The 13,223-nt window shown below is 38.8% G+C and overlaps 1 protein-coding gene across 1 annotated transcript in view; it reads right to left on the minus strand.

Moving 5' to 3' along the window:
* ZEB1 (zinc finger E-box binding homeobox 1) overlaps nucleotides 1–13,223 on the minus strand; it is a 192,610-nt gene that overhangs the window by 179,205 nt on the left and 182 nt on the right.

Raw genomic sequence — 13,223 nt, forward strand, 5'->3', positions numbered from 1 at the left:
AGAGACATCCTTTTGCACATATAATACCCTGTCTGGAATATTATTTTCCACATCTTTACTAAGACAACCGACACACATCTTTTAAGACGTGGCCATCCCCTCCATGTGTGTGGGATAGAATATCTCATCAGTTACCAAACTAAATTCTTAAGGTTTGTTTTGCTATGTTTCTTCCCTAGTACACTGGAAGCTCTTCGGGGCAACATGCCGTATCTTTCATCCTAAGAGTCTCCCTGCCTTGCACACAGCAATCCATCATGTTCATCCTACAGATGAGCACACCTGGGCCCAAATAAACGGAATAATTTTCCCAATTTCCTAGGCCAATTAATGGCAGATTTAATATCAGAATCTAAGACTTCTATCTTCCAGTTCAATGCTCTTTCTGTAAGTGCACCTAAGGATACCAGATCAGAAGGAATTATGCATTAATACCTATAATGTTCAAGCCAGACACAGAGCTAAACGGAGTATAAAAAAGTGAGAGCTTTACAAACAAAAATAAGATACAAGCTAGTTATAAAGAATTTTCAAGGAATAGGGATAGGTGATAAAAATAAACAGAAAAGTTAGATAGAAAAACACTATCTTAAAAATAAGAATCACACAGGAGTTAGTCCAGTGACATATAAACATTTTAGGACATGAAAAAGATAAATAATAAGTAAATAAATATATCTGTAATCAACTTCAAAGTAACTAAACATTTCTTTCCTTAAACAATATAAGGGGTAAAGTATGTAGCTAAAAATCAACAAGATCAAGCATTTACGCCTCAGTAAAAGGAAAGTAGCCTTATTTGGTGTATAAGTTACCTTTTATGGGAAAAAACTTACAGGAAGCAAGATTTTAACTTAAATAAAAAATCACCAGTCCAAGAAGAATGAACTGAAAAAAGCTCTCAATTGAGTAAAAATAATATTAACCAACTCAGATGTATATGCTTTTAAATATTATAAAATATGTAAAAATTTTAACTAGTCTTTCAAGTTACCCTTGGGGCAGAGGGGAGCAGGGCAATAAAATTCTTCTCCCAGGGTTAACCTTCATTGAACAAGCACTGAATGCCCACCATGTGCCGGTTCACTGAGAGGCAAGAAAGGGCGGTGGCTATAGGAGTATAGATTCTGAATGGATTCAAATCCCGCTTCTACTGCTTATCAGCTGTGTGAACTTGGGTAAATCACTTAATCTCTTTGCTTGTTTGCTCACCTACAAAAAGGGTCTAAAAACCGTAACAGGATCACTGTGAGAATCCAATGAGCTAGTCAGATGTAAAGCACCTGGCACGCGGACAGCAGTGTAAATGCGGTAGGGCTGTGCCTGCCACATCATTACTACCACTCGACTACCCCCTGGCATGCCAGGGTGAGGAAGACAGTCTCCATCCTAAAGGAAACCAGGGTCAGATAGGGAGGATGACACAGAAACACACCATAACACAGCAGAAAAAGCACAATAATACAAGTATAAAAAACGGATCCGGGCTTCCCTGGTGGCGCAGTGGTTGAGAGTCCGCCTGCCGATGCAGGGACGGTGTAACAGAAGAGAATTAACTTCCTCTGACAAATGGAAAAGGGATCACAGAAAGCATTTCAGACGAAGAAATACCTGAGATGAACTCCTGTCCACTTCAAAACATACCAAAACATATGGGGTAGTGGGGAAAAAAGTGTATCAGGTAGAGGGAACAAAAGTACCTCCAAAGACACGGAGAAAGACCCAGAAATCTGTAGGTCGGAGGCGCCACCAGAGAGAGGAAAGAAACAGCAGGGCAGGACCATAAACCAGGGCCTGGGATCTCATGCGAAGGATCTTGGTTTTGTCCTGTAAGTTAATAAAGATCCAAGGGAGGGGTTTAATTGGGGTAATGACTGAATCAGACTTTTTCCACAGAGATAATTTTGGCAGCAGCCTGCGTGACAGACCAGAGGAAGAAGTAACTGGCTAGTGTAAGAGTGAAGTGCTAAGCTCACTGACACCACACAGGAGTAAGAAGAGGCCATCAAGAGAACATCCACACTCAGCTCAACTCCGGCTACTCTCTCTCAAGCATCCTTCCCGGAAACTTTAGCCTTGAACGTCTCCGTGAAGTCAAAGTGTGTTCAGGACACAGAAAACTTGAAAACGCTGACTAGACACAATGGAACTGCACTGTTTAAAAATGTATAAAACCAGGAAAGCAGGATTTGTGTTCCTCTACAATCAAGAGCGTTGGTTCTTTGGTTCTGAAAAATATTCTTAAAAACCTCAAACAGAAATTCTCATACTGAATTTTGATGAGTAAGATCAAGTTTTTGTCTCTTGCAAACTACTCAAGGCTATCTCAGGCAGGGTTGCAGATGAAGATCAAAACAAGGTAGAGACAAAAATTAACCTGAAATGGATCACAGGCCTAAATGTTAAAGCTATAAACTTAAACAAAACATAGCAGCAAATCTTCCTCAACTCGGCAAAGATTTCCTAGAATACAAAAAGCACAAAGCCTAAAAGAATAAAATTATAAATTCGACTTCATCAAATGTGGTACAAGCCACAGAAAGGAAGAAAATATTTTAAATATCTATATACAACAAAGAACTTGGATCCAGAATATAAAAAGAACCCTTGCAACTCAATAATAAAAAGACAAGCAACCCAATTAAAAGTAGATAAACGATTAGAACAGAAATTTCACAAAAGAAAATACAGAAGTGGCCATTAAGTACATCAAAAGATACTCCAACATCATTAGTTATCAGTGAAATCCAAATTAAAACCAAAAGGATACTACTACACACCTACTGGAATAGCCTAATTTATTTTTTAAACATCTTTATTGGAGTACAATTGCTTTGCAATGGTGTGTTAGTTTCTGCTGCATAACAAAGTGAATCAGCTACATGTATACATATATCCCCATATCCCCTCCCTCTTGAGCCTCCCTCCCACCCTCCCTATCCCACCCCTCTAGGTGGTCACAAAACACCGAGCTGATCTCCCTGTGCTATGCGGCTGCTTCCCACTAGCTATCTATTTTACGTTTGATAGTGCATATATGTCCATGCCACTCTCTCACTTCGTCCCAGCTTACCCTTCCCCTCCCCATGTCCTTAAGTCCACTCTCTAACATCTGCGTAGTTATTTCTGTCCTGCCCCTAAGTTCATCAGTACCATTTTTCTTTTAGATTCCATATATATGTATTAGCATACGGTATTTGTTTTTCTCTTTCTGACTGACTTCACTCTGTAGGACAGACTCTAGGTCCATCCACCTCACTACAAATAACTCAATTTCGTTTCTTTTTATGGCTGAGTAATATTCCATTGTATATATGTGCCACATCTTCTTCATCCATGGAATAGCCTAATTTAAAACGTGGACAAACGTTTGCAAGGATTGGAGCAACTAGAACTTTCATACACTGTAGAAGGTGAAATGCTACAAGCACTTTAGAAACTGGTTTGGCAGTTTCTTGCAAAGTTAAACGCACACTTACTACATGAGCCAGCAATTCTACCCAAAAGAAACGTAAGCATATATTCACAAGAAAAATTGGATGTGAACACTCGTATCTGCTTTATTCTACAGCAAAGTACCAGAAACAACTCAAATGCAGGCATACCTCGTTTTATGGCACTTCACTTCACCGCACTTCGCAGACACTGCGGGGTTTTTTTTGTTTTTGTTTTTTTAACACATTGAAGGTTTGGAGCAACCTTCTGTTATCAGATGATGGCTAGCATGTTTCAGCAACTAAGTGTTTTAATTAAGGTATGCACACTGTTTTTTAAGACAATGCTATGGCACACTTAACAGAGTACAGGACAGTGTAAACATTTTACATGCACTGGGAAACCAAAGAATTCATGTGACACACTTTATTGTGATATTCATTTTATTGTGGTGGTCTGGAACCAAACTCCAAGGTCTGCCTGTAGGAAGCCCATTGTAGATGAAGACAGAAACCAATTCCATCACACAATCGAAGACTACTCAGCAACACAGAAAGAATGAACAACACGATGAAAACGTTATGCTGAGCAAAAGAACACAGACAGCACATACTGTGTGATTCTCTTTATATGAAACCCTAAAGCAGTAAATCTCACCTTCAGGGATCAAAACCAGATCAGTGGTTGCTTGGGCAGAGGCAGGGAGGATTGACTGAGATGAGGTACAAGCAGGAAACGTTCTGTATCTTGACTGTGGTGGTGGTTACACTGGTAGCCACAGGTGTGTCAACACTCACCAAAATGTTACATGCATACTAGTGTATACATACAGCCTTCCTCAAGCTAAAAAACATACACTAATAGCTATAAGATGAAGCTTCAGTGTAGAATGCAAATTATACCTCAATAAAGTTTATTAACACACACACAAAACACGGTAGCGTTTTAACTTTTGTCTTAGGATTGCCTTGATCCATAAGCACAAGAACATACTATGTTTTAGGAAGACATACAACTGTCTTCTTCAATATATTCCAAACTAAATGAATGAAACCATGAAAAGTTGTGGATGCCACGTTCATTAAGCTACTCAATTTTTTTCATCTTTTTTGGAGTATAATTGCTTTACAATGTTGTGTTAGTTTCTGCTGTAAACAAAGTAAATCAGCTATATGTATATATATATCCCCTTATCCCCTCCCTCTTGAGCCTCCCTCTAACCCTCCCTTTCTATCCTCCCCAGGTCAAGGTTCTTTGTTTTATGCAATTGAATAATACTGGGACATTACCCTTGAAGTTCAGGTCAATATTATACATTAAGTAATATGGTGAGGTCTCTCTCAATATAATGCTCTTTAAAAAAGAGTTCAAGGCCGCCTTCCTCAAGCTGAAAAATATATACTAATAGCTATAAGATGAAGACTCAGTGTATATTACTATTCTATTACTGATTTAACAGACAGCCTTGTTCTTAAGGCCAGAACAACTAAGCAATGTTTAAGGTCAAAGCTATAGAAGCAATGAATAAATTTTATAACAACATCCTTTTAGATGGTAGTTATGTCAGTCAAAGTTAATTGTGGACAAGAGAATAAGGAATTAAGTGTCAGTTGATGCAAGATGCATTTAAAACAAACATAATCTAATAATATAAATAAAACTTTAAACAAACATTTACTGAATGCTTAAAACTGTGCTAAGCGCAGTGCTTCATAAACTCTAAGGTTACCATCCCCATTTTACATATGGGAGAATTCAAGCATACGGAGACTAAGTAACTTGGCCAAGGTGACTCATCTAGTAAATTATAGGATCAACCCAAACCCTTAACCGCTACATTTGCTCCCCTTCAGAAAGAAACACTATATTCAAAAAGTGAACTCCAGATTCACCAGAGACCTAAATATGAAAGGTAAAACTACAAAACTATTAGAAGAAAATCTAAGAAAATATCTTTGCAATTCATGGATTAGGAAGGACTTCTTACTACCCACAAAGTCAAAACTTTGACAGATGTAAATATATTAAAATTAGGGATTTCCATACCATAGGCAAAGTCAACAGGTGATTGGGATTACTATCTCAAATACACAAGGAATTCTAGGAAATCAACAAGTAGAAACCGAGCCAAAAAGGAGGGCAAAGAGTATGAATAAGCCAGACATGGAAAGGGAAACTCAGATGGCTAGCAAGGATATGAAGAAATAATCAACCTCGCGAGTAAACAAGAAAATACATATTAAAGCAACTACAATATTCTATTTAACAACTGTCAAAATAGCCAAATGCAGATGTTGTACAATACCAAAAGCTGACAAAAATGTGAGAAAATAGGAATTTTTATGTTAACACTGGTGAAGGTAAACAGTGGTGTCGCCGTTTTAGAAATAATCTGGCAGAATTTAGCGATATGAAATACGTGACTAACCTATAACTCAGCAATACTATGCCTGCATGTATGTCCCCTAAGAAACTCTTCCACAGCCATTAGCAACATGTAAAAAGATGCTTTTTACAGAATTATTTGTACCCAAGAGTTGGAGTCAACCTAGGCATCCATCATTAGGGGAACTGATGAGTAATTGACAAGTGCTGACACACACCATGAAATACTGCACAGCTGGAAGCAATGAACTAGATGTACTTACAGGAACATGAACAGATCAGATCTCAAACAACAGGGGTGGCGAAAGTAAAATATAGAGCAAAATATCGGGCATACAGATGCAAAACACACAAAGAACTAGATAATTTTACAAGGAAACAGACATAGCCAAAGACATATATAAAACACACTAGATTGGGTGGAAATGAAGGTTGGGAAGGACCGGGTGGGACAGGGTGAATGGGAGTTGAGGCAGGGAATGAAGAGGGAAAGTTACAATCCAAATAATGGGAGCATATGCCTCTAAGCAGACCAAACCTACTCTCTGCACCCGAAGTGGTATCGGCACATTAACTGTTAAATTTGATGAATTTATGGGAATAGATTAGAAATCCATTTTTATGAGATGATTGAGTATTCTACACAATGCATTTGGTTTTTACTTTGACAAACTGGAAAATTCGCAGCTTCTACTTCTTCATTGTTATCATCATAGATAAAACGGTCTAATAACGGAACACCGAGCTACCGGCCTGAGAAGCTGTAACCTGGTCCAAGCAAACTAGTAACAGGAACTTGGCAAAGTCCTTTTACCTCTTTGAATCTGTTTGCTTATCTGAAAAAAATGGATTTGGATGATTGTCCCGAATCCCTCCAGCTCCACAATTTTTATTTTCTTAATTTTTATTCATATGAAATTATTTTCTCTCTGCTCCAACTATTCCCTCCCCTGCAATCAAAAATAAATAAATAAAAGAGTATCAAAAGAGATTTAGAAAAGTGATGTAGCAATAGGAAGGAATAGCAACTTAGTTTTTTAGGGTAGAAAGGAGAAAACATTAGAGATACAGTGATGTTCAGAGAGCCTTGGCAAGTACCTAAGTCAGAGTGACGTTAACTTGAGCCCAGGTTCAGACACTCTATTCCGTTAAGGATTTTACTACCCACTATTCCACGCGTCACCACTGCCCCTTCTCAAAACACACGTTATAGTCTCGCATGGAGTTTCTACTTGAAGGCCCTAAATTTCAGCTTACCTGTATCAATTTTCAGATTAAAAATGATGATTCCCTAAAAGTCCCTTCCATATTAAAAATGTAAGATTCCAAGAGAATGATGAATTTTTTAATCAACAGACTGGTCACCCTGAGCATTTAATAAAAAACCAAGCATTCAATTAGATCTGTGGATTAAATGGATATAAAGACATTAAAAATAAGGGAAATGAGACTATATCGTGGCTTGGTGACCATGAATAGTAACTGAGGTATCTAAAAATTAGTGGTGTCACATTTTATAAAAAGAAAATTGATATCACAATATTTAAAATATCTCAAAAAAGCTGGAATTAGAGTATACCTAAAATCTTGAAACTGGAACATTTTAAAAGAGAAAAGAGATGTCTTGCAATATTTTTAGAATACAATAATAAACATGAGAAACTGACATCATTCCCCTATTTATCTTCATTCACACTGAAGTTTAAATATGGATGGGAAGGGGAGGGGGAAGGGGAGGGGGAATTAAGAGGTCACGAAACATCTGTTCCTAATAATTCCAGCACAGATGCAGTTGTTGCAGCAAAAGCAAGGATGAAGGTCCTCCAGGCTGCCCTGCTATGAGGTCTTCCACCAACAGCTACAGTGCAGACCCCAAACCCTGCACATCAAGTCCCAGGAATACACAGAGTTGGCTGTAGGAGAAAAATGTATGTGTACATGGACAATTAACTGCATTCCCTGTGTCTCCAGAGCACCTGTATTAAATAACAAGGAAACATCTGACGAAATAAACGAGAGGAAAACAACTTCTTAGAGAATGAAAAATAAGAATCTAATAAAACGTTTCATAGCTTGGACTTGAATTCCACTTTTTTGGCTGTTCCTTCTAGAATCTTTGGATTTATCTACACCTAAATGATATAGTCCAAAATACGTTTTAACAAAATTAATGAAGTGAGTTGTAAACATTAAATTTTTTTCTCTGAACACAATCCACAGGCAAACTTTACTCATTAGAGAGCACCGTGCTATTTAAGCATGTTGCCATACTTCCAAGAAACTCCGTTTCAGGTTAACAAGCAGTATAACCCATCCCATCACGTGCACGGCATACTGAAAAACTGTATTTGGTAAAATCCATGTCCTAAGAATGCTTCCTTTGCAGATACAATTCTTCAAACGCTGTCCCATAGAGATGTCTGTCAAAGGGTACAAACTTTCAACTATAACACGGATAAACTCTGGGGAACTGACGCACAGCACGAGGATACTAGTTAACAGAACTGTATGCTATACGTGAACGCTGCTATGAGAGTAGTTTTAATGTTCTCACCATGGCGACAACAGAGTGTAATTACGTGAGGTGAAGGGTGTGTTAACTAACCTTATCGTGGCAAACATGTACAATATATACATGTATCAAATCATCACACCGTACACCTTCAACTTACACAACGTTGTACGCCTGTTACATCTCAATAAAGCTGGAAAAACTTAGAAAAAAAGCCACTGTCCCATCCAAAGGAAAGATTATTTCCTATAGCAATGCTTGTGTAACAGATCACATTTAATTTTAACCAGGGTTGCTACAGAACTTTTCCTACTATGTGTATATCCATTTATTTTCTACTTTTAATATAACTAGTTTAGCTAGTTATAGGCACAACATACAGCCTTTTAAAAAGTATTTAAAAATACATTTTATTATATTTCGTAATCAGGGTATCTTTCTAACTTAAAATATTTTACTTCTCTTTCAACAATGAACTTTTGTTTTATTTAGCTTATAGCTCTATTAGAGATGAACATACATTTCCCCATAAATTAGTGATCATACTGCAAGGATTAAGAAACCTTTTTCAGTCCTAAATACTATTTCTACCATTTCACCAAGTCCTCTAACCTCTCACTGCACTTCACACACCAATGTGTATCTTCTTCTAACATCTGCATGACTTTTCTTCTCCTCCATTGCAATTCACTACAGGTAGTTAAGAGTAGCTAACAATATAATTCCAGATATTGCATCTGTGTTTACATCTGTCTCTAATCACATGCTTAGAAGTGATTTATACAGGGGAAAGCAAAAAAGGAGGAAAAAAAACCACAACTATGAGACACAATTAAGTTGTTATTTTAAATGTATCATTCCCAACTTGATATAACTTTCTCACCACAGGCTTCAAAGTTACTGAAATTGCAAACATAGGGTATGGCATTTCAAAAACACTGGATATAAGAAAGAAAAAACAGTACTAACCAAATATTTCATATGCTTTTATACTAGGATCATTTTAACAAGTGATTGGTACTTTCAATTTATAAGATAGTTTAAGTTTTGCTCCATGCTACAACTGTATATGTCATGGCTTTGTGGTAAAGTTGCTCAGTTCATAAAAAAATAAGTTGATAGTAACCAAACTTATTCACTGCTGAACTCTAGGAATTAGAAAACCACACTCAAGAACTGTGTCAGGAAATGTAAAACTATATTTACACACACACACAAACACACAAACACACACACACTCTCTCTCTCGAACAAGAAGAACTATGACACCCTAAAATGAGAAATTCACACAGGCTTACCTGATAATTCACATAATTTCTACTTATTTCAAGATAAAGAGTATTACTGTTGCATTATGGTACTGGTGTTGGTGCATTTACAGAAATACCATTAAAAAAATATTTAGGTAAAAATACCTAAAAAAATTAGGAAAGTAAATACTTCTAACATTTGACCTAATGAAAGGCTTCTAAAAGTTTACAGTAACATTAACATAATTACATAGACACAGGCCAAAAAGACATAACTAAATACATTAAATCTCATGGAATATAAGTTACAATACCAATTTATATTTGTTGTAAAGAATTCTCTGAAAACAAGCATACAATAATTAGTAAACTACAGAGACTCTTAAATGCATTTAAAACTTCAAAACAAATTTACATTCCTTAATTTAGAATTGGTAAATTTAAAATTTATACACTACCTGGTTCTGAATCTTAATCAGAAGCGGAAGGAAAAGATAAAAATCGCTAACATCTGAGCGACCGCTGTTAAATACCTTCTTCAGTAGTCGTCCACCAACCCATGTATAGTTTTAAGTCTATGTAAGTTATGAAAAAATAATTACACAATATCACCCATTATTTTCAAATTTTCTTACCGTATCCAACCATTTACATTTTTTAATGTCTAAAAATATGTATTTCCAGGGATCTTACCATGAATGAAAAAGGAGATTAAAAAATATAGTAAGAATGCAAAATAAATACAGACCGATCATTACATATTCTTCTCTAAACCTAACAACATAAAACATAACTTTCTTTAAAACAGCAGTAATACAACTGGTCTACAGCAAGACTAAATTGACAGCAATCTCAGCTGCAAGATTTAAGAAGACCAAATTTATACAACTGTTCAAGCTAAAACAATCCTACTTCTTTCCAGTCCTAGCAGACTAGAAAATGCGTTTGCCTAATTTACCCAGGGCTAGTTTTAAATAAGGGTAAGACCCGGAATTATACTGAAGGTCCCTATCAAAGCAGAGGTCCCAAATCAACAGCAGATAGACAGATTTATGGTATACTACACCAATAATAATTTTTGTTAGCATCCTCTACTGGTGGTTTCCAAAGACAGCAAGTAGAAATGCAAATGACAGAAGATATGTACCTGCCAGTCCATCTAGAGTGAATTAATCAGTATGTAGTCATTAGCAGCTAGAGTACATTTCTCAAATAGATAAATAAATAAATAAGTAACCACAAAGAGTAGAAGTGGAAAATGAGAAGGCAGATTTTAAAAATACAGCAAACAAAGCATTACATTATAAACGGTAAAAAAAAAAAAAATCAATTTAAGCCACTAACATCATCACCATAGAGTTACTACATAAGGTTTCAGGCTTTGGCCAAACCTTGCTCAACTGTTTTACCCCTGTCAAGTTACATTACTTGATGCTCCCCTTAACATCCTACTCTGCAGATATATTCCAGAAAGGAAATTAAAATGTTTTACTGAAGGCTTAGCAGAAAATCTGCATGCCTTATTTTAAAATGAACAAAAAATTATTTACATATAAATTACAGTATAAAGTATCTCTATGACCACCTCCCACTGTATACATCATTTATTCCTTCATTAAAAAGATTTAAGAGTTAACATTTTCCAAGCGATTCTCTCCAATAAACAACTGCAACTTAAATATGACTGCGTTGCTAAGAAATCTTAACCAGCACCTATCCTGAGGTTTCACAACACAATGACATACAACTTCATTTTTAATTTGCAAATCATGAGGCTTAATCAAATAGCGTGGCTGTAATAATCAGCAATGGATGAAACGCATCTGAGAACAAAAAGAAATACAAGGACCGAGCCAACACTGATGAAAATGGAAGATACCTGTAGTAGCACAGTGCTATCTGAAACACCTTTTGTTTTCTGAGGGTGATGCACACTGCAGACGAGACATTTTGTGCTAAACAGCCCCAAATCTGTTTCTCTAATAGTAAACACAAAGGAAAAACACTGACAGCAAGCGCGGTAAATAAATCGCTCCCTTGAGAATGAAAGCAGCAGACTGGAGGGGCTGACACGCGCAGGGAAAAACTAAACACCATCTTTTTCTACCTGCGCAAGTTGCCATTTGCTGCAGCCGTCCAGCAGCTCTCTTTCCTGCTGATTTCAAGTACCTTTCGGGATCGCTTTTTCCCCCTAAGTCAGCTGTTGATATGCCTTATGGGTGTAATATTCGTATCACAGGATCTTTAGGAGGAAAATCCATCCTTTCCTGCTCAGGTAAACATGTTTACAGCAGCTGCACAGACGCTGGGTGGTTCAGACTCACATGTCACACACATGTCGTCAGCAACAAGAAAAGCCCCTTTCTCTGGCGACGAACATTTTAAATAAGGTAAAACGCGAACAGCCCTTTCCAAACCAACTTACCTTTCATAAAGCCACAGCAGCAACAGCTCGATATAGCACACACACTATTTGACGCTAAAACAGGAAATTAAAATTGCAATAGCCTGTGCTCCGCTGCGGCCGTAACAAGTCATCTCTCCACAATGAGGACGCCCAGTATTAGTTATCGATCATAACTAACGGAGGTCTTTAAAATACAAACGTGTATTTGGATAACTAACACCGTTCATGAAAGCGGTGATTCTAATGTCGACTCGAATATATTAAAATTACGTTTACGATTGGAAGGAAACATCTTGGAACCGCCTAAAACCTTCGTATCTGCTTCGAGACAGGAAATCCCACACAAAATCTGAAATTGCCAGGAAAGGTTACAAAACCTCGCGTTTCGCATCCCAGAGGGGAGGGAGAAAGGGGGCCCAGGCGTGGGGGTGGGGCGAGCGCCGGGTAGTTCTGACTTAAACCCGCATTTCCTCATTTTCTGGCGGACACGGCGATCCCATTTCAGGCGCCTTTATTTCCCGACTCTCAGAAACTCGTTTTAAAAATAACGCAGGAACCCACACGAGCCCCTCGGTCCGCTAGGTCCGTGCAATTCCTTATATAGACTCGGCCTCAGCCGGCGGCAGGGCCGTTGCCGCCCATTATTCTCCAAACAGGTACCGGGCGGGCGGGGGCCGCGCTCCAGCCTCGGCCCTGTCGCCGCAGGAACTGTCCAGACAATACCCACCAGCAGACGTTCGCTGCCGAGCGGTGGGCGGGCGAGCGGGCACAGCGGCGCCCGAGATAAGCAGACATGCAGTCAACTTCCACCGTCTCTCCCAACTGCAAAAGGCGACTGTGCAAACCACCACCACATGTTCGGGGCTCGCGCTCGCTCTCTCGTCATTATTGTTATTTTTCTAAACTCTCACGCCAGGCAGGGCGGGTGTGCGTCTCCGGCGCAACGGCACTCATCGGTAAACACCGCGGCCCGCAGCGCAGGCAGCGGCGCCCCGCGTCCGTCGGTCCGGCCGCCCCTCCCCCACCCTCCTTCCACCCGAGACCCGGAGCGCCGTCCAAGCTCCGTTCGCCGGCTTCACGCCCCGCGCGTCCGGCCCAGGAAACAACTTCCCCAAACCGAAAGAGCACAAGGGAGGCGCACGCTCGGCACCCCATCCCGGCGCGGAGGAGGCGTCCTCCCGGGCGGGGACCTGTCTGCGGTGCTTCCCGGTCCCGAGACCAGGTAACAACTCCG

The sequence above is a fragment of the Neophocaena asiaeorientalis genome, unplaced genomic scaffold (genome assembly GCF_003031525.2).
Source record: "Neophocaena asiaeorientalis asiaeorientalis breed wild unplaced genomic scaffold, Neophocaena_asiaeorientalis_V1.1 scaffold4, whole genome shotgun sequence".
NCBI lineage: Eukaryota > Metazoa > Chordata > Mammalia > Artiodactyla > Phocoenidae > Neophocaena > Neophocaena asiaeorientalis.